General features: G+C 43.2%; 1 pseudogene; it reads right to left on the reverse strand.

The window, feature by feature from the left end:
- Window positions 1-7,267: 7,267 nt before the first annotated feature.
- LOC136533872 (uncharacterized) lies at window positions 7,268-9,306 on the reverse strand (annotated as a pseudogene).
- Window positions 9,307-19,301: the final 9,995 nt, after the last annotated feature.

Raw genomic sequence — 19,301 nt, forward strand, 5'->3', positions numbered from 1 at the left:
ATCAATAAAATGGTGTCAAATCAAAGTTGGGGGGAAGAAACAAAATCACAAAAAGGAATGCATGCCATGAAGGAGACAGATAAGATTTCCACAAAAATAGATTTATTGATGAAAAGACTGGAGGAACAGGCCCAAGATAAACACGCCATCATGGGCACCGTCCAAGCAATGGACTCACACACGATGTGTGAGGTCTATGGAAACATTGGCCATTTAGGGAATGATTGCCCTAAAACCCACAAAGAAGCTACCTTCATCAACAACGGGTTTCGCTAACCAGGTAATAACGGGTGGAATAACTAGTCCCGCCCGCAAGGTAATTCAAACTACAATTCCAATTACAATTTGAATCAACCTTCCTTTGAACACTTGGTATTAGGCCAAGCAAAAATTAATGAAAATATTACAAAGAAATTAATGTCAAATGATAAAATGCTTGAAAATATAAATTCTCAGATTGAAGGTTTAAATTCTATTGTTAAAAATCAAATGAGCTTCAATAAAATGGTAGAAACACAACTAGCTCAAATAGCTACTGCAATTCCTATTGACAGTAATAAAAAAATTCCTGCTCAACCTGAAAATTCTTGTGAAAATATAAAAGTGGTGACCACGAGAGGTGGTAAGACTACTCGTGATACACCAAATCTTAACCAGTCTACAAGAAAGGCAAAAGATCACAATGAGCCCCTGAGCCTGCTCGGGCACGGGCACCTAGATTTCAAGGTTAGGATTTCTGAGCGGGTCATCGGTTTGCCGCCACATGAAGTGGGGGTATCGCTAATGGCCCTAACTTGGGCATCCTACCCTTGAATGTGCTCTTCGTCGTCGTCGATGTGATTTTAGGGTGGCTCCCCTATTCTAGGATCGTCGCATGCCCTTGACTACGGATGGAGGGCTTGCGGCCTTTCTTTCTTAGGGCAAGTACTGCTCTTACATAGGAAAGCATCGCCATGAGTTTTCGGCCATTTTGCTCCATCGACTTCTCTCCAGAGGGGTTGATGACTCCTGCCGGATTGTGAGGTCATGGAGCGAGCCATGAGTCATGGACCCGAGGCATGGGGAGGAGTCTGGTCACGGCTTGGCCCAGTACTTGGATGGGACCATGGGGTCCCCACTCCTCTTTCCATGGTGCCCTTTTTTACCCTGAGGGGTCATGACACCTTATTACAGGCGGGTCTAATTTTTGCCCCACGCTGGTAGAGGCTCGACCACCATAACCACGTGGTCAGAGTGGTTCGCCTCATCAAGGTCAATGGGTAATTTGAGTGGGACCCAATATCCTCCCTAATCGATGTGGAGTTTGGCTATGCCTCATCAAGAGACATCCCATAAATCATTCGCCGTCAAACCCGTCGGTCCCCAACTACCTCCACAGCTGCTAGAGGGCAAGATGCCTCCCACCGGAATGGGTCAACCCGGGCGACTTCGAAGCGAACGACTCAAACATAGGAAGAGATGGTCATGAGGCTCCGTACCACCGATTAGAGCCACTGGGGCCCACCTCATCCTGCCCCTATCTCTTGGTGGCCTTGAGGCCCTATAAGGGCTAGCCAGAGGGAAATTTTCCTAGGCACGATGCGAGGTCATGAGCACGGTGGTTGCTTTACGCGTGCACTCGAGGGATCATTGCCTCCCTAGTCACTATGCGGCTTAAATGGCTGCCACTTGCACATGAACAGCCACTATGCTGCCTAGTCATGACGACTAAGGGTCACTCAGAGTGAATCCTAGGGGTGGTCGTCCTCCCCAATTTTTCATGACTTAATGGTGCCCTCGTGTGTAGTCATGAGTTGCGGTGTGCTGCCTCATTTCCTAAGGGCTCATGGGACTTGCTCCAAGGTGGACTCTGCACGAGCACAGTTCACATCTTGGGGCGCCACCACTTAAATAGCCCCTTCTGCCTAGGCTTGATCCTTACCTTTGCTTTCGCTTTCCACTGCCATCTGCTACAAACGAAAGAGTGAAAAGGATGTGGGAGGTTGGGCCTGAGAGTTTTACCTAGGCTACGTGCCACCACCCACTGTCGTACGGTGTATTCGCCATCCCCTGCTAGTTCCACCATCGCCGCCCTACTTTCATCCTGCACGGCAAAATAGGTGAATGGGTACCTTTAGAGGTGACATAGGCGAGGCTGCAGCGACTGGTGGAGAAAGGCCTTCTCCCTCCGAAGGAGGTTGCCAAGTGGAGGGCTACCATTAGAGACATCCTCTCGTTCTCACAGCCCAGCGAGGCGGTGTCATTCGTTGACTTCCATGAGCATGGGTTTGCGATCCCAGCATCAAACTTCTTCTGTGGATTCCTCTATAGGTATGGCGTCCAACTATAGCACCTTCCTCCTAATGTGGTGCTACAGCTGGTGGGCTTTATTGTTGTCTTGGAGGCCTTCCTAGGGATTGAGCCTAACAAGGATCTATTTTGGTGGGTGTTCAGGGTCAAGACCCATAAGGCGCATGGCTCTGATGGCAGCGTGTTCACCCTGATGTGTGAGATGAATATCTAGATGCGCTATAGTGCATCCCGCGGCTATCTGTGTCTATCGTTGAGTAGTTCAAACTCTAGCTAGCATGGGAATTGGTTCTACATTTGTGACGACGTTGTTGCCCCCTTCCTCGATTCTCTGTCACCGCACCAATAAGGCTGGAGTCATAGAGTTGGGGCGTGACTAGAGCTAGTTGAAGAAGGCACTAGAGATCCTTAGGATCCTTGAGGGCCAAGTGTTGGCTGGCCTAAATGACATTGTGGTCCTACGCACCATGGTTGAACAGTGGGTTTAGCCACTGAAGCTATGGGCTTGCTTGTTGTGTGACAGCACCGAGGTCAAGGACCTGAGTTATGAGACCAGGAAGATGCTCGAGGCTAGTGAAGTCACAAAGTGGGTCACTGGGTTGGTCACCCCCACCACCATTATTGTGGTCGAAAACACCATGGACGCGTTCTCGGCCACCTATCGGTCAAATCCGATGAGTCCTCTTTTTCCTTCGTATCTTCTTTTTGTTTGGGGCCCTTAATCTTGTCGATCTCATTTTTGTAGCCCATGCCTTTGTTCATCTCTTGATTCCACCTCCCTTGCCGCGAGGGCGCCAAGCACGCCACGTGGGAGATGGTGGCTGCTGAGGAGAAGAAACGGCTCCACCAAGAGAAGGCGAGGAAGCATGAGGCGTGCCATAAGTGTGGGGTCTCACCATCGGACGATGATGATGACAATGATGACGAGGATGCCGAGGATGAGGACAATGACCTAGCGGTCCTTGATGCTCCACAGGGATCCAGCGATGCCATTGGACCGAGCGGTACTATTGTTCTACGGGCTCTTCGAATGGGAGTGCCGCCCAGAAGCGTTCGCCCCCATCCTTGCCGCGGGGTCAAGTCTAAAGCGCACCTACGCTATCGTGGGCGGTAGTAGGAGCTCCTTGTCTTTGGCCCATGTTGATCCTTCCTAGGTGGGGGACGAAGTCCCTATCCAAGGGAAGGATGTCGAGGACACCACGGTGATGAGGGTCATGCTAGGGTTGGACAGCATGGGCCATCACTCCTCAAAGGGGTCTAGAGGGAAGGATGGTTAACTCCTCTGGCTCCATATCATTTGTGTGGAGACTAGGTGTCCTGCTTCCTTGGTAGCCCTTTTAGAGGCGTCCGAAATGGTAGAGACAGAGGCCGCCAGGGGCACGATGTGGGAGATGTTGGTGCCACCATCGTGGCTAGAGAAACCTCATTGGCTTGTAGCCCTACAGTGTCATTGGTGGTATCTCCTATCTTGGCCCCTCCTACAATGTTGTGCGAAGGAGATCGCATTGTTCTACCTTTTATGGAATGCTCCAGTAGGCGTGTCATGCTACCCACTATTCCCCTTTTGGTTGGGGTGATTAACATTTTCTCTTTGCTGATCTTGATGACTTCTCGGTGCAGCAAACCTCCCATAGGACTCATCATCCTAAGGCCATCGTCGGGTGTGGTGTGTTCTCCTACATGAGCGGAGTCATCCTTGAGTGTTGGTGTGGCTTCCAGGCCATTAGCAAGGCTTTCCCCTATCATGGCCCTACGCTGACACATGAGCGGAGTCATCCTTGAGGGTTCCTTTTTGGTGGGAGGCCGCCCTTGTGCTGACACAGAGGTGAGCAAGGCTAAGGGAAAGAGGTCGTCCATCGAAGGGTCCGAAGCGGCCATCAGTCTAAAGGGGGGTGTAGGTTCATCACCCGCAGCTGCCCTCCCCCCCCCCCCGTTCGCGAAGGTGATCTCCATTGGGCCGGCCATGTCGACCCTCTCCTTCCACGAGGAGGAGTTGGAGCTAGGCAAAAAATTCTTTGTTTGGCCACACCCCATGGACTCTAGCAAGGCTCTGTTCATGGTGGATGGCATGGCCAAATGAACCATGAGGGAGACGATCTCCCAGAGTCATGAGGGTGTCCGGGAGTCCTTATCCAAACTAGGCGACGCGGTCGCTGTGGTTGCTCGACTAGGCACGGAGGCTTAGCATCAGATGATCAATGAGGCGGTGGTCAAAACATAGGTGAGCCTTCTCATCTTTTGTCTTCATCATTCTTGCTCCATTCTTGTTGTAATTGTCTGATTGCCCCTCCTTTGTGCAGGGGCTGATGAGAACTTCGATGGTAAAGTCTCAGTTCCTGCACCTAGCCTACTAGACTCAAGTAGGAGGCATTGCTGACCGCGGCCGTCTGGAAGTGGCAGATGCTAAGGTGCAGCACTTGCATAGGGAATTAGAGGCTTCCCAGAGGTCGAGGGAGGAATTGACCCGTTGAGAGTTGTAGGATTGGTCCTAGATCGAGGTTTGGGCTTCCTAGATGGCTGGCCTCAAGGACACGATAGCTGCCCAAGAGACGGAGCTCACCTCGGCTAGCGCTGCTCAGGACATGGCCGAATAGGGGCACCAACGCCTCAAGGCTGAATGCTATAGACTACGCTTCGACTATAGTAGTGAGTCTTCATGATTCTACATTGCATCTCCGTTTTGTCGCTATGCTTGGTAGTGAACCGATATGTCTCTCTTCAGGGTTACACAGAAGGGCGCTCTTGGATTCAGGGTTTCACCAATGAGTCCACCAATGGTGCATGGAGCCATCGCTTCCCGCTCAACAATCAAGAGTGCACGACTGTCCCCTACCTGGCGTGCCAACTGTTAGTGTTTTGTAAACCGGACTAGTAAATTTATACGATTGTCGCGCTGCTCTAGGAAGATGATAGTAGCATCTAAAAGACACAAGGCTTTATACTAGTTCAGGCCAGAGCCCTATGTCGAGTCTTAGATGTCTAATCTTAGAGATAATCGAGTGCATGTTCCTTGCTTGAATGCTCTAAAGTTCTTACAATGGGCGTGCAAGAATGGTGGAAGAGGTAGGAGACCTAGAACTAGGAGACGGGCTGCCCGAAGGGAAGCTTCAGGAGCCCTTCTATGGTGTAAGAATGAGTGAATGAGAGATGGATCCCTAGATGGGTGCCCTGGCTACCCTTATATAGAGTTCAGGGCCAGGGCATATACAAAGAAGAAGGTTCTCCTAACCGAAGGGTCTTGAGCTTGAGGGAGGTCCTAGCTAACTTGGCTTGCAAGTTACGCCATCTTGTGGAGTATGTCTAGGCGTGGTTGTCATCATGGTCTTACGGCCACATCATGGCATGGTGTGACATGGTGCTACTGTGATGGCCATGGTAGCATTGTAGGCATGGTGGTGATTCACCAGTCATCCTATGCGACATGGTCCTCACCGTGGTCTTCATCATCGCCTCCTGATTTTTGAGGGCATCATACAGGAGTTGGTAGCCGCCCCTGGGTCGTCGATCACCTTATTAGTTTGAAGGGCTGAGGGTCATGATCCCAATCATTGGGGTCATGTCTCCTGCCAGGTTGGATGGCCTCTAAGTCAAGGCCTTCATCGTGGATCCTATCCCTTGGTGGGTAGAATCGTACATGTGTCCTGTTGGCCATATTTGGACAGTGGATCGCCATACTGGTTGTCACCACCATGCGGTGTTGTCTTGTCTGCACAGCGTGGCATAGGTATGGCGTCAGATTGGACCGAGGTGATCGTTGTCCCCTCGATCCTTGCGAAGTTATAGTTGCGTGCTTACCTTTGCTAGAGTCGTCGTGTCTGGCTAGGCTTGACCTCTCCTTGTTCCTCCCAAGGGTCATGAAGGTGAGGAGGTCATGAGTATTTTGTTCGTTGTGTGGCTAAAATAGATGGAAGGGGTCGTGGCTAACCCTAGTTTTGGCATCTAGCCTGGTTCGCTTGGCTCAGCCAGGCCTCGGTCGTTCGAGCCTTTGCTAGCTGATATATCATGGGTCGCTCGGCCCACCAACTAATCGGTGCCTTGAGACACCTCAGGATTATAGTCTTGACACATATGTTGCAGTGGCTATACGCCATATGTTTTAGTGGCTATACGCGTATGTTGCAAGTGTATGTTTCAAATGTTTCACCTGTTTCAGACACATATTGCAAGTGTTATATCTAAATGTTGCATATGTTTCAGTGGCTATACGCGTATGTTGCAAGTGTATGTTTTAAATGTTTCACCTATTTTAGACACATGTTGCAAGTGTTATATCTTAATGTTGCATATGTTGCAATGGCTATACACATGTTGCAAGTGTATGTTTCAATTTGCTTCACCTTGTTTCAGTATGTTGCAGCAAGTGCTGCACCCCACGTGCTCTCACTCGCGGGCATGCACACGCTGCATGCTCCCATCCAGCGCTGCCTATCTTTGTCAAGCGGGCCAGCTCCAATAGTTGGACGTGCACGCAATCCAAATGACCAAGCACTCCCTGGTCAAAGTGCATGCGCGTATGCAGAGTGCTAGAGGGGCCAGCACCCAATGGAGCGCAACAACAGCAAGAGGAGGCATGGGGCGTAGCAACACGCGTGTCCGTCCAGACGTCCGGACGCTAGCATGGCCCTATCTATTTTGCGCCTACCAGGGAAGTTTGTCCAATCAAGAGTCCTTGGTAGGCAGATTTTGCCGAGTACCAGCCATCCGAAAGTCCACTTCCAAATGGAGTCCGGCTGATTCGAAAGCACAACTTGCTCAACCAAATCCCATATTTTCAGGTAGTCCAATCCAGGATGACTTGGACTGTGAGTACACCTTTGATATCCTTCACCCATCGGGCGACTAGTAAGTGCTTCCGACATAGTAATCACCAAATAAACACCTAGCATTGTGATGCTTACAAGCATATAACGAAAGACAGTAAGTCATGCTTTGAAATCATGTGAAAAGCATTATCTGATACTCATTGAAACATGGAAGATGCATAACAGAGAAGTAGGCATCTATCCAGTGAAAAATTAACTAATAGCCCAACTAAAAACCAAATATTAAACAAATACACCGACTTCAGAGTGGCACTATCGACCAGGTCACCTTTGCTAAGATAGAGGTAAGATGAGCCATTATTTGTTGACTGGCATATCCATGGTTGTTTGCTTTCAAGGAACAATAGCACTCAAGATCATTCCTAGAGCCTTTGTGACTTATGTTGAACTTCAAATGCATCCAAGTATCCATCTTTACAACAATCACAAATCTTCTTAAACAACGTGACTCACCAATACTGCCATGAAAGAGCTAAATTTCTTTATATAACCACAAATAAAAACAAATGAACTGAGAGATAAACTGAAACCACTATGCACTTTTGATATGACAACTTCTATTGTGGCCTCCACTCCTCTGTGAACAAGTGCTAAGGTGATGCAACTGCGCCACAATCACCAATAATGTGATTCGAGAATGGACAACAAGGTGTAATTAGCTCACTGAAGTCTGATACTCCATCAATTAGCTGTAGATCATCTTCTTGTTGCTCTGTTTTCTTGATCCTCATGTCAAACTCCAATAGAACAGAGGAACGCATTGAGATACCTCGCTTAGGGCCAGTCATCTCAATGAGAGAACTCTGCAACATTATTGTTATTTAGTACATCCTCAGTAAAGTTTGATATGTTTTTTTAAAAGCTTGATGCCGTTAGATGTCCTTTCTAGTCAATTGCCAATGGATGTCACAAATGACGGCATCAATTCTAAACTTAAAAAACAGAGCTTTCTCCGCAAACACAAGTTGGTTGCACATGAAACTGAATATTCACAAGATTATGTAACAATAGTTAACCATAAAGTTGCGTAAATAATGTTAGGTGGTGGGGAAACTGCAAAGCCTTTGGAGGATTGTTGGTTAGAAGAATCATTTATGATTTGCTTGTTGCTCTCCTTTATGATACTTTTCATTACAAGCAAATAACTGTGATCAATGCTTAGTGTTAAGAGTATATTGACAAAACTACTTTCCACCTTTCAGAAGATGGTTTGCACTGAATAATATTATGGAAAGAACTCTTAGCATTCAACTATCTAATTATGCTGAGTGCTGACTTGATTAAGTGGAAATTTGAGAAAAAAAAAGGAACTTATAGTGTCAATTTCATGTATAAATGGCTAACAGGTGATTACCTTGGCCTTCTGTTTTACATATATTTGCAGTGCAGTGCTGAAATTACCATGAAAATTAAAATTTCCATGTCGTTACTGGAGCAGAACGCTTTGTTAACTAGAGACGTTATGATGAAAAGGTGGAACAGAAATAGTTCCTGCATTTTTTGTACTCAGAAAGAAAGTGTTATAAATCACTTGTTCTTTCGATATCCAGTGGGTAAGGTGTGGGGTTTTGTTGCTATAGCTATCGGTGCAAATTAATGCGACTAAGTGATTGTACTCCAACCTCTACTGATCAGTTCAATATATGGATTAAAAGATTCTTACCCAATTCTACTTCGATTCACTCATGTGATTTGTGGCTTTGCAATCTGTTGGTCCATGTGGAAAAGCTAGAAAGAAAGCTAGCTAATGGTTATTTCTCTAGGTGATATTATTTTCCATGCACAGTGCCGACCCTGAGGGGGGGTGCAAAAGCATGGACGGAGCCAGGATTTGACCATAGGGGGGCCCGGCTGTTTTGGTATACCAATGATACGGAGATGAAGAATAGTACAAGCTTTAAACCATCTCGGGGAAGCTTCTCATACATCATTGGCAACTTGAGGCTCTCCCTATAGTCATTCATCATCTTTTGGCTTTGCTTGCAAGCCTCCTTTTGTGCCTTCAGCTCTTCCTCAAGCCACACATTCTGCTTCATCAGCTCATGGGCAAACTTGACCATCACTACAGTAGTTGGGTCCAGACCATCAAGCTTCATCATTGCCCATCCTAAATCATGGTGATAGCAAGGAAGGAACCAGAGATTTGATCATCCATCATATCCCCAAAACATCGAGCGCGGAGACCCAGGTAGGCTTCAAAAGCTGCACCATCCATGCTTTCTTCCATAGTGGCACGACTATGGTTGTAGACCGGGTACAGCCAAAAAGCTCTCTTAGCTTCATCCTAAATGGAGATTAACACCCTAGACTTTCAATAGGTGTTCTCGAGAGGATGCTTGTTCTCCTCGCAGAAATATTCCATAGTAGTCTCCGTGTCAGAGTAGGAGGCCTGTAGCAACCCCATTAGTCGGGTGTGGGTTTTGGATGCGTTGTTTCCCAGCTTAGTGTATTTCTCCTTGGTCCGTCCCATAGTAGGGGCGACACAGCTTGTGGTGGTGCATGCGATGCTTGCTCAGATTGAACACCAGTAGGGGTGATCTCCTGCTCCTTTGGAACCTCCTCAACGTGCATCTTCTTGCAAGGGGAAGCTTTTCCAGTGCTCTTGCGGACAGTCTTATAGTCACGAGGCATGTACAGAATTAGACCAAGATAGAGTTAGAATAGAGGCAATTAATTTATAATAGAGTAAATAAAGTGAAAGAAGCATAAAGTTTTAGCAAATTACAAGACTGAGGTAGTAAGCATGAAACAAGTGAAGCAAAAGAGGCTAAAATGACCATTACTAACTAGGCTTGCGTCCTACAGTTAACACAGTTCGTAGGCCTAGAACCTTCGACAAGATCCTTGATACTAGCAAGAAGTGAAGGATCAAGACACCATCTGTGCTTATAGGAGTTTTTATAGTCCCCTTTTTGTAATAAAGATGCTAGTAGCATGAGTCATGTTGAGTCGAGTCAAATTTGTGTGCAGTGTGAACTTTAATGCTTAGATGTTTGTGCTTATGTTTAATGGATGATTTGGAGTTTTGTAATGAGTGCTGGGATGTTGTGGGTATGTCCACAAATCCCTTAGTTAAGATTTAAGTCTTAAGGTTAATGAATTATATAGTTGGCCGTTTTATCTTGTCTCTACTGCATGCTATTTTCGGAGCAGTCTGTGTTTTCTATGTTATATATCTCAAAATCTGGAAGTCCAATGTTTACAAAATTTTTAAGGATAAACCTAGATTTCTGTATCTTTCATATGCCACTAGAATCAACCTCATATCTGCTTTGGTCTGGGAGTTATGACTGATATGAGGTTGATTCCAGCAGCATATGAAAAATATGGAAATCTAGAAAAATTCATAAACATTGAGCTTCCATATTTCGAGATATAAGACAGAGAACGTAGATGACTCTGAAAAACAGCATGCAGTAGAGACAAGATAAAGTGACCAACTGTATAATTCATTAACCTTAAGCCTTAAACCATAACCAAGGGATTTGTGGACATACTCCCAAAATCCCAACACTCATTACAAAACTCCAAATCACACATTAAAGCGTGTTTATTAAAAAAGGAGACTCTAGAAACTCTTATATAAGCACGGATAGTGTCTTGATCCTTCATTTCTTGTTGGCATCGAGGATCTTGTCGAAGGTTCTAGGCCTACAAACCGTGTTGACTGTAGGACGTAAGCCTAATTAGTAATGGTGGTTTTAGCCTCTTTTGATTCACTTTGTTTCATGCTTACTACCTCAGTCTTGTTATTTGCTAAAACTTTATGCTTCTTTCACTTTACTCTATTATAAATTAATTCCCTCTATTCTAACTCTATCTTGATCTAATTTTGTAGATGCCACGTGACCGTAAGACTGTCCGCAAGAGCACTGGAAAAGCTGCCCCTTGCAAGAAGATGTGCGTTGAGGAGGTTCCAAAGGAGCAGGAGATCACCCCTGCTGATGTTCAGTCTGAGCAAGCATCGCATGCACCACCACAAGTTGTGTCGCCCCCTAATGTGGGATGGACCAAAGAGAAATACACTAAGCTGGGAAACAACACGTCCGAATCCCACACCCACCTAATGGGGTTGCTATAGGCCTACTACTCTGACATGGAGACCGCAGTGGAATATTTCTACGAGGAGAACAAGCATACCCTCAAGAACACCTATTGGAAGTCTAGGGTGTGCATCTCCATCTGGGATGAAGCTAAGAGAGCTCTTCGGGTGTACCCGGTCTACAACCATAGGATTAGTCGTGCCACTATGGAAGAAAGCTTGGATGATGCAGATTTTGAAGCCTACATGGGTCTCCGTGCTCGATGTTTTGGGATATGATGGATGATCAATTCTCTGGTTCCTTCCTTGCTGTCACCATGAGCTAGGATGGGCAATGATGAAGCTTGAAGGTCTGGATCCAACTACTATAGTGATGGTCAACTTTGCCCATGAGCTGATGAAGCGGTATGAGTGGCTTGAGGAAGAGTTGAAGGCACAAAAGGAGGCTCGCAAGCGAAGCCAAAAGATGGTGGATGACTATAGAGAGAGCCTCAAGTTGCCAAGTATGTATGAGAAGCTTCCCTGAGATGGTTTAAAGGTTGTACTATCCTTCGTCTCCGTATCTATCCTCCAAGCAACAAATGCTAAATTGTTGTCTCATTTTGGAAGTAATGGAATGTTGGTTTTCACGTGATAGCCAATAATTTACTATATACCAACTCAGATGATATAAATAAAAGAGATTTAAGTGGCAACTTTCATGATTTTAAGATCATCGGTAATATTTCTATTTCGATTTTGCTCTTACATATGACAAATTTCACTGTTTGAGCAAATATTGCTAAAAAGGAAAAAAAGAGTTCTTATAGTAGTTGCATCTCTATAAAGGTAAATATCTGTTGCACGATGATGGGATCCTCCCTGCTGCGATTGACAATATAATAAGCAATGAATTTTGATAATCCCACACTGCCATGTAGCCATATAATTCAACTGAGTTGCCATCGATAGGCCTTTGAGCCAACTTCAGCGAGAAAATTTGCATCAAACGACTTGGATAATGCACCAGGCAGCTTTTCCTGATCAGGTTCGCAATCATCTGTGGGCTCTGATAATGTCATTGGTCCCAACCCCTAAAAATATTGCCTCCATCCCAAAATATAAGGTGCAATTTTTTTTAGTTAGAACAAGGCTTTGACCAACAAATACTCTACTAAAATATCATTTATGTGATGTAAAATCATAATCCTGAGGAAGCACTTTTGAATGCAACCTGTTATTATAAAATATCATTTATAATAACTTTAATTTTGTTTAAAAAAGCTATATGGTGATAGAGTAATCATTATTGAAAAGCTTGTTTGTCCTAATAAATAAACAAACTACGCCTGCCTTATGTTTTAAGGATGGAGCGAGGGAAATAAATTAATTAGGAGAAAAAACACGAAAGAAACTTGGATCACTTACTCTCAATACGACCAGTAATACGACACAATTTTAGAAGACCAAAGTTTCTCTTCTTATATAGAGAACCATCACGGTGTGTGGAATTATCTATGATATCCGCGTGAGATATATCATAATCAATAGGATCACTAAGGATGACTTGTTTGGTTCTTCTCGTCGCCACTCTATCCATATCCATCCCATGGTTGATGGCAAAATGCTCACCTGGCACAACTGAAGGTGCAGGAAGAGGAGCCATTGGCATAAGGAAAGCAGCAGCTTAAATCCGGCTTACCGCCCCGACTCTTGGCACCTTTCACTCCAGTGCTCCTCTCCAGCATCCAGGATTTATACGCAGATCTGTGAGATCCCGAGATATATATATGTGATAATCTGAGACGGATCACAACCGTAATCGTACTACGTATTACTTAATAAAATATATAAATTTAGTTTCCAATCCAAAATTCTGGTACATGGAGAACTTAATTGCTACCAATATCGACTCCAAAACAAATATTAGAAAATTAGAAAATACTACAAGGTTTACCCGCAAGATTGGAAGCCCTCGAGACTTGGTTGGTCCCCGTGCATGCACATCCAAAAAAAATCACTACCGAGCCGGTTCTGACGAGATTAACCAACAGAACAGAAGGCAAAAGCGCACCGGAGAAACAGTCCAGATGACTCCGTGAGGGCCGAGCTCCACCGCCAAGATCCACGGCGTCTGTCAGCCCTGTCGTCCGTGCCCTCGATCACCACTGAGGATTCGGGGGGTGGGGTGGGGTTGAGTTGTGTTTTCATGGGATCTGGGGATGATTCGGTTCGGTTTGCAGAGTTGCGGTGGCGGCGCTGTCTGCCCTAGACCTGCTGATGAGCATTAGACCTGACACAAGCCGGATCGGTCATCATACTCACCATGCTTAATATAGGTGTTGTGTTTTGGTAAAAAAAATAATTCGGGCTTCATTTCCTCTCTCTAAGCCCGTCTCAACTCTCAACAAAGGTCCAGGGTGGGTCAGACAGACCCCGTCGGAATTAGGCTGGACCAAGAAAAAAAAAATTGGTCTATTTGGAACTTGGGTGATTTGACCCATTTAAACACTCAAGCAATTTGAGAGGACAAATCACACAAATGAAACAAAAAATAAAATTTGTGTGATTCAAACCTAATGCTCACATGAGTAATCATACAGCAGAAAACACACAAATAACCAAATAAAAAAATTCGAGTGAAACAAAGCTGAATTTCACACAGATTACCAAATACCACCATCCACCTTAATGCACCACCACTACAAAAATTGAAACAAACAAATTTAAAATAAAAAATAAAAAATAAATAACAAAATAAAAAACCAGAAATTTTCTATGAAATGCAAAATCACAAAAAATTCTGAGGAAACTACCTCGAACAAACATACCAAAAATAAAAAATAAATACAAAAATGAAAAGAAAATTCAAAAATGAACGGCACACTCATTGGCTTCTAAAGCTCTTCAGTCGACAAACAGGTCTTCAAATGAAATATCATTTCAGTGTCCAAACCTGTCTCATGTAAACGATGCCCTCTAAGAGAGGCTCTGAACTCTGTAACCTGGGAGTGCTTCTCCCTCCTAACAGCATCATGGTTTTGAAATAAATAAATTGCCTGTTATCAAAAAAAAATGGAACAACAAGAAATTCTAGCATAATTCTCACTTGAAAATCAGAAGAAATCAAATCACACAGAATCTGAGGGCATTGCTTAAGACAAACAAATAAAATGTCACACCCGATTTTAAGAATAAAATAGGATGTAAAATCTTATGTGCGCCCAGAAATCAGTCACACACATAAGCCGACAAATTATAAATAGTATCATCATAAGTGTTTATTGCATCACAAATAATAAGACGGAGTCTTCATATAAATTTAGCGAAAGTATAAAGAAAAGATCTCTCGTGAAAGCTACATGTCACAGGGACATCAACTGGTTGACCACAAGTCTAATAATTCTCAGAAAAGTCGTCATTACCATGGCCATCTGTTAACCATCCGGGATTTTTATCCAAATAATGAAAGTAAACAAGTGTAAGTACATGTCGTACTCAACAAGTATAACATGGGGTTCATGAGGCTCAAAAGGCTTGACACAGGTTTAACAGCATTCAGCTTTTAGTTGTCATAATTTTAGCATAAGAGTAGCAACAAGTTGTTTCAATCCCAAAGTAAAACGCATGATCAATGTAAACATGAATAATGAATAGCATAAACGGATAATTCTTAGTGATCATCTATTTCATAAATGTTCCAAGGCCGCTCGTGACCGTGAACACGGCTGATATACCAGTTTTACACTCTGCAAAGGTTGTATACTTTCACTATGAGTCGTGATACCCATATGCCCGGGTTTATAACTCCCAAAATACTTTCAAGGAGAGTAGGCAGGGGTCACTATGAAGCCTTTCAAAGGTTCATCTAGCAAGTTAAGGCCACTATGTTTATGTGGCCTACGAATGTAGGGCTCCCCTTCCGATAGGCACAATGACGCGCAGCCTATACACTGACGGACAGAGGCCGCACTATATCCAACCCGGAACACACCCCTCTTGCGCCATAAAGATAACCTCTAACATAAAGATAACCTCTAACGAGCTAGAAAAGATCCACATACTGAGCTAAAGCTAGAGTCATGTAGCCCTCACAGTTATACTATAAGTCCCAGATAATCACTTATAGATAAGTCCTTAGGGAGAGAAATCTGAAGCATTTAGAAAGTAGCTAAACACTCCAGCCCTCTGTTTTCAAGTTGCTAAAAAATCATATTTTAATGTTTATGGCATATACCATTAGTCAAGTTACAAGATCATGGTTTAATTGAGCACTAGCAAAACTATCCAATGCATATCCCATAGGAGACAAGGTATAAGTTAATACTAGGGAATCTCTACCAAGGTGACACATGCAACATGAATTTAAATATATTAAAGTTGATAGAAAAACAAGGATGATCTCATGCTGTACTTGCCTTGAACAAAATACTCCTGCTATTCCTGCTCATCAAAGTAGTACTCTTGGTCACCCATAAATTGCTCATCGTCTATACTCGATAACCACAGCAACATACAAACATCCAGAAGCAATCATGCATAGCAAACAAAAGCTATAGATTAAAACAATACACCAATCAACATAAAATCAAAATAAAAAGTTTGTAAAATGTATCTATGTCTCGCTACGATCACAGACGCGAAGATCACAAAAATCGGAGTTAAAACAAAGAAGTTCTGATTTAAACAAAATTTCCTTTAGTAAAATAATAGATTAAATCTAACCTTCAAATTTTATGAGTTGAAAATATACCTAACAGTAGTATGAACATGTAGTTTACGGAATTACGAACCTAATGCAAGTTGAACAGATCAAATCGGAGTTAAAACAGAGATTTTATGGCTAAAACAAGATTAGTGGCAAAATTGTAAATAGGTGAAAACGTATTTTGGATCTAAACTGAAGAAACTACGCTTTCTAAAGAAGAAAACGTATTCTAGGAAGGTGCTATGGATTGCGGGTTAGGTTATTCAAAAGCCGAGGGTCTCTTTAGAAAAACATAGGGACGGCGGGTTAAGACTCAAATAATTGTAATGGCCTTTTTGCAAAAATACCAACGAAGGGGTATGTTCTAATCCTGGCCCTTGATCTTAGATTGGACGGATGGGAAGGGCTAGCGTGGCTGGCTGGCCGAAACAGAACCGAATGCGGCGGCGCCATGACTGGAAATCGAGTAAGCTCGCCGGCTTAGTTGCATCTAGGCCTATGGGCTATGGCAGAATGACCCAATGACTCTGGGAGATAGAGAAGGAAACGACAAGGTCAGCTAGGTGGCTTACCGGAGTGCGGAGTGATGGAGGGCGGCGCGGTGCACGAAGAAGTGGGCGGCTCATCGGCGGCTAGGGTTTTGTGGCGGCTCGGCGATTCGGCGAGGCTGCAGTGGTTCAGAAGGTTACGCGGGGTAGCGGCGCGGTGCAGGCCTCGGCTTTTATGAGGCGAGGCGGCGTGGCGCGCAAGACAACGGACGAGGCATGGCTGGAGCGGAGTCAGGCGGCGGCAGTGGTGTCTGGCTCGGACACGAGCGCGAGGAAGACGATGACAAGTGGAGCCGGTTGGTCAATGACTCAGCGCGGTGGAACGGATTGGCGCGGGCGCGCTGTTGGGCCGAGCTAAGTTGGGCTACGGGGAAGGGAAAAGTAGAGCAGGCCGCACGGGCAAAATAAAGGAAGCGGGGTGGCATAGCCGGCGGGACCGAGCCAGTGGGCCAGAAGCAGGTGGAGGGAAAGTAAATCATTTTTTCCTTTTTCTTTTCTAATTTTCAAAACCAAGTTTTGAAATCCAAATTCAAATCAATTTAAAGTTTAATTTTAAATCACACAATTCAAAAATAATATGCAGCAACATGAATGCCTGGATATGTATGTAAACCTTATATTTTATTTAAATTTGATAAAATTTATTATTTTCCTAAATTCAAATGCTCACAAAAATGCATAATTAAATCATTTTCTCCTATTTTAAAATTATGCAAATTTTAGGGTGTTACATAAAATAAAATAAAAAATCTATTAAAACTATGAGCCAACAATGAGCCTAATAAACATTTTCCCTTAGTACTAGTTACATCAATAATACTAAGAAATTACACCCGATAAACCACTATAAGTACAACTGAACTCTAATGTAAGAACAAAATAAATCCATACTAACATGACAGTAAATTAATTCAAAATAAAACTGAAGGACTAATATCAGAATCAAGCAGTACCTCAGATACAAAACAGGAAGATTTATATGGAGAGTGCGGGACAAGAAATTACAAACAAATATATGGAGGAAGATTTTAAAGAATACCTAAAATAGGAGACCAAGATTTTCAGAACCTACAAGGCCACAGACCAAATGTAAAACATTCTCTATGTCAGCAAACAAGATAAAAAAAATTAAAAACAAATCAAAGAATACAACACACAAAGGAAAATCAAAATACAAAACTCACCAACAAATTATAGTAGCAATCAGATAATGGCAACACCAAACATACAACACCTCCATCGAAAGCAGGCTCTATCTCCACACAGAAGAGAAGAAAGAGGCTCTATCTCCACACAGAAAAGAAGAAAGAGCACAGAAATAAGGAAAAAACAATTAGAATGACTACAATAATGACTGCATGTATAAAATCTAAAAAAACTAAAAAGGAATACTCACTAACCACACAGAAATACCATCAGCAAGGGCCTCCGTCTCAGCCTCCGCCCGAACATCCACGAAACAACTCCACCTCCGCATACCAGAAAAACATATACAAAAACAAGCTAAATTCACAATGAATATTCAAACTGAATTGCATGAACCAAAAATATCAAAAGTAAATAAACAAAATACAAAAAAACAGAAATTTTCTATGGATTGCAAAAACCAAAAAATTTCTAAGGACACTGCTTGAACCAAACAAATCAAAGTAAATAACAAAATACAAAGAACCAGAAATTTTCTATGGTTTGCAAAGCCAAAGAGATTATGAGGGCTCACCCAAATGAATTAAAATGAACAAAGTCCATTGAAACTATGAGCCAACAAACAGCCAAATAAACTTTTTAAATTAATATCAGATACATCACTAATACCTAGCAAATACACCTGATTAACAACCGTAAGTATACTTGAACTCTAGTATTAGATACATCAATAATACCTCAGAATTACACCGTTTTAACCACAGTAACTATAATTCAACTCTAGTGTAAGAACAAAATTAATTCATAGTAGAGCACTACCTTAGATTTATAAGTGAGAGCCTCCATACATACTGAGGGAGAAGGACTATTGGAGCCAATATATCACACATGATGAACAAAATTTGAGATCAAATCATGGAAAATGATATAGACTAGAGTTACTGCTCTACTCCCAAAATGAAAATATGAGTGATTGAGTACCTATATTTGCCACAGTGAAAAACTACTCACAAACAACAAAAGAAAGCTACAAAGAAACTACAATACTACACAAGCAAGCTGAACAACAGCAACAGCTATCGAGCAAAGACAAATCCAACATACAACTATGGAAAACTGAAATGGAATACTCACCAACGACGCAGAAATACCATCAACAAGGGCCTCCATCTTAGCCTCCGCTCGAACAACCACAAAACAAAGGATGAACACGCTGAAAATGACTCCGCCTCCGCGTACTAGAAAAACATATACAAAAACAAGATAAATTCAGCATGAATATTCAAACTAAATTGCATGAACCAAAAATATCAAAAGTAAATAAACTTCATACCAGTTACATCAATAATGCCTATGAATTACACCAGCCCAACAACCGTAAGTGTTGTTGAACTCTACTGTAACTACAAAATGAATCTATAGTAATATGAATGTAAAACCTAAGTAACCTCAAAGAAAATTTAAAACATTTCTACTCAACATCTAGATTTTAACAGCCAAAAGAGAGGGGGCGTGACAAGAAAAGTAGCAACAAAATAAATGGAGCAAGATTTCAAATAATACATAAAATTAGGAAGCTAACATTTCAGAACCTGGAAGGCATCCAACCAAATGTAAAGGATAAACTATGTCAAGAAAGCAGAGAAAGATAAAAGTCAAACATCTGTAGAACACAAAAATTTAGGAGTAGAGCAGTACCTCAGTTTCTGAAAAATCACAAAAACACAGAAAGACCATCATTAACCACCTGCATCTCATATTCCTGC

This window comes from Miscanthus floridulus, unplaced genomic scaffold, assembly GCF_019320115.1.
Source record: "Miscanthus floridulus cultivar M001 unplaced genomic scaffold, ASM1932011v1 os_1267_1_2, whole genome shotgun sequence".
NCBI classification, from domain to species: Eukaryota; Viridiplantae; Streptophyta; class Magnoliopsida; order Poales; family Poaceae; genus Miscanthus; species Miscanthus floridulus.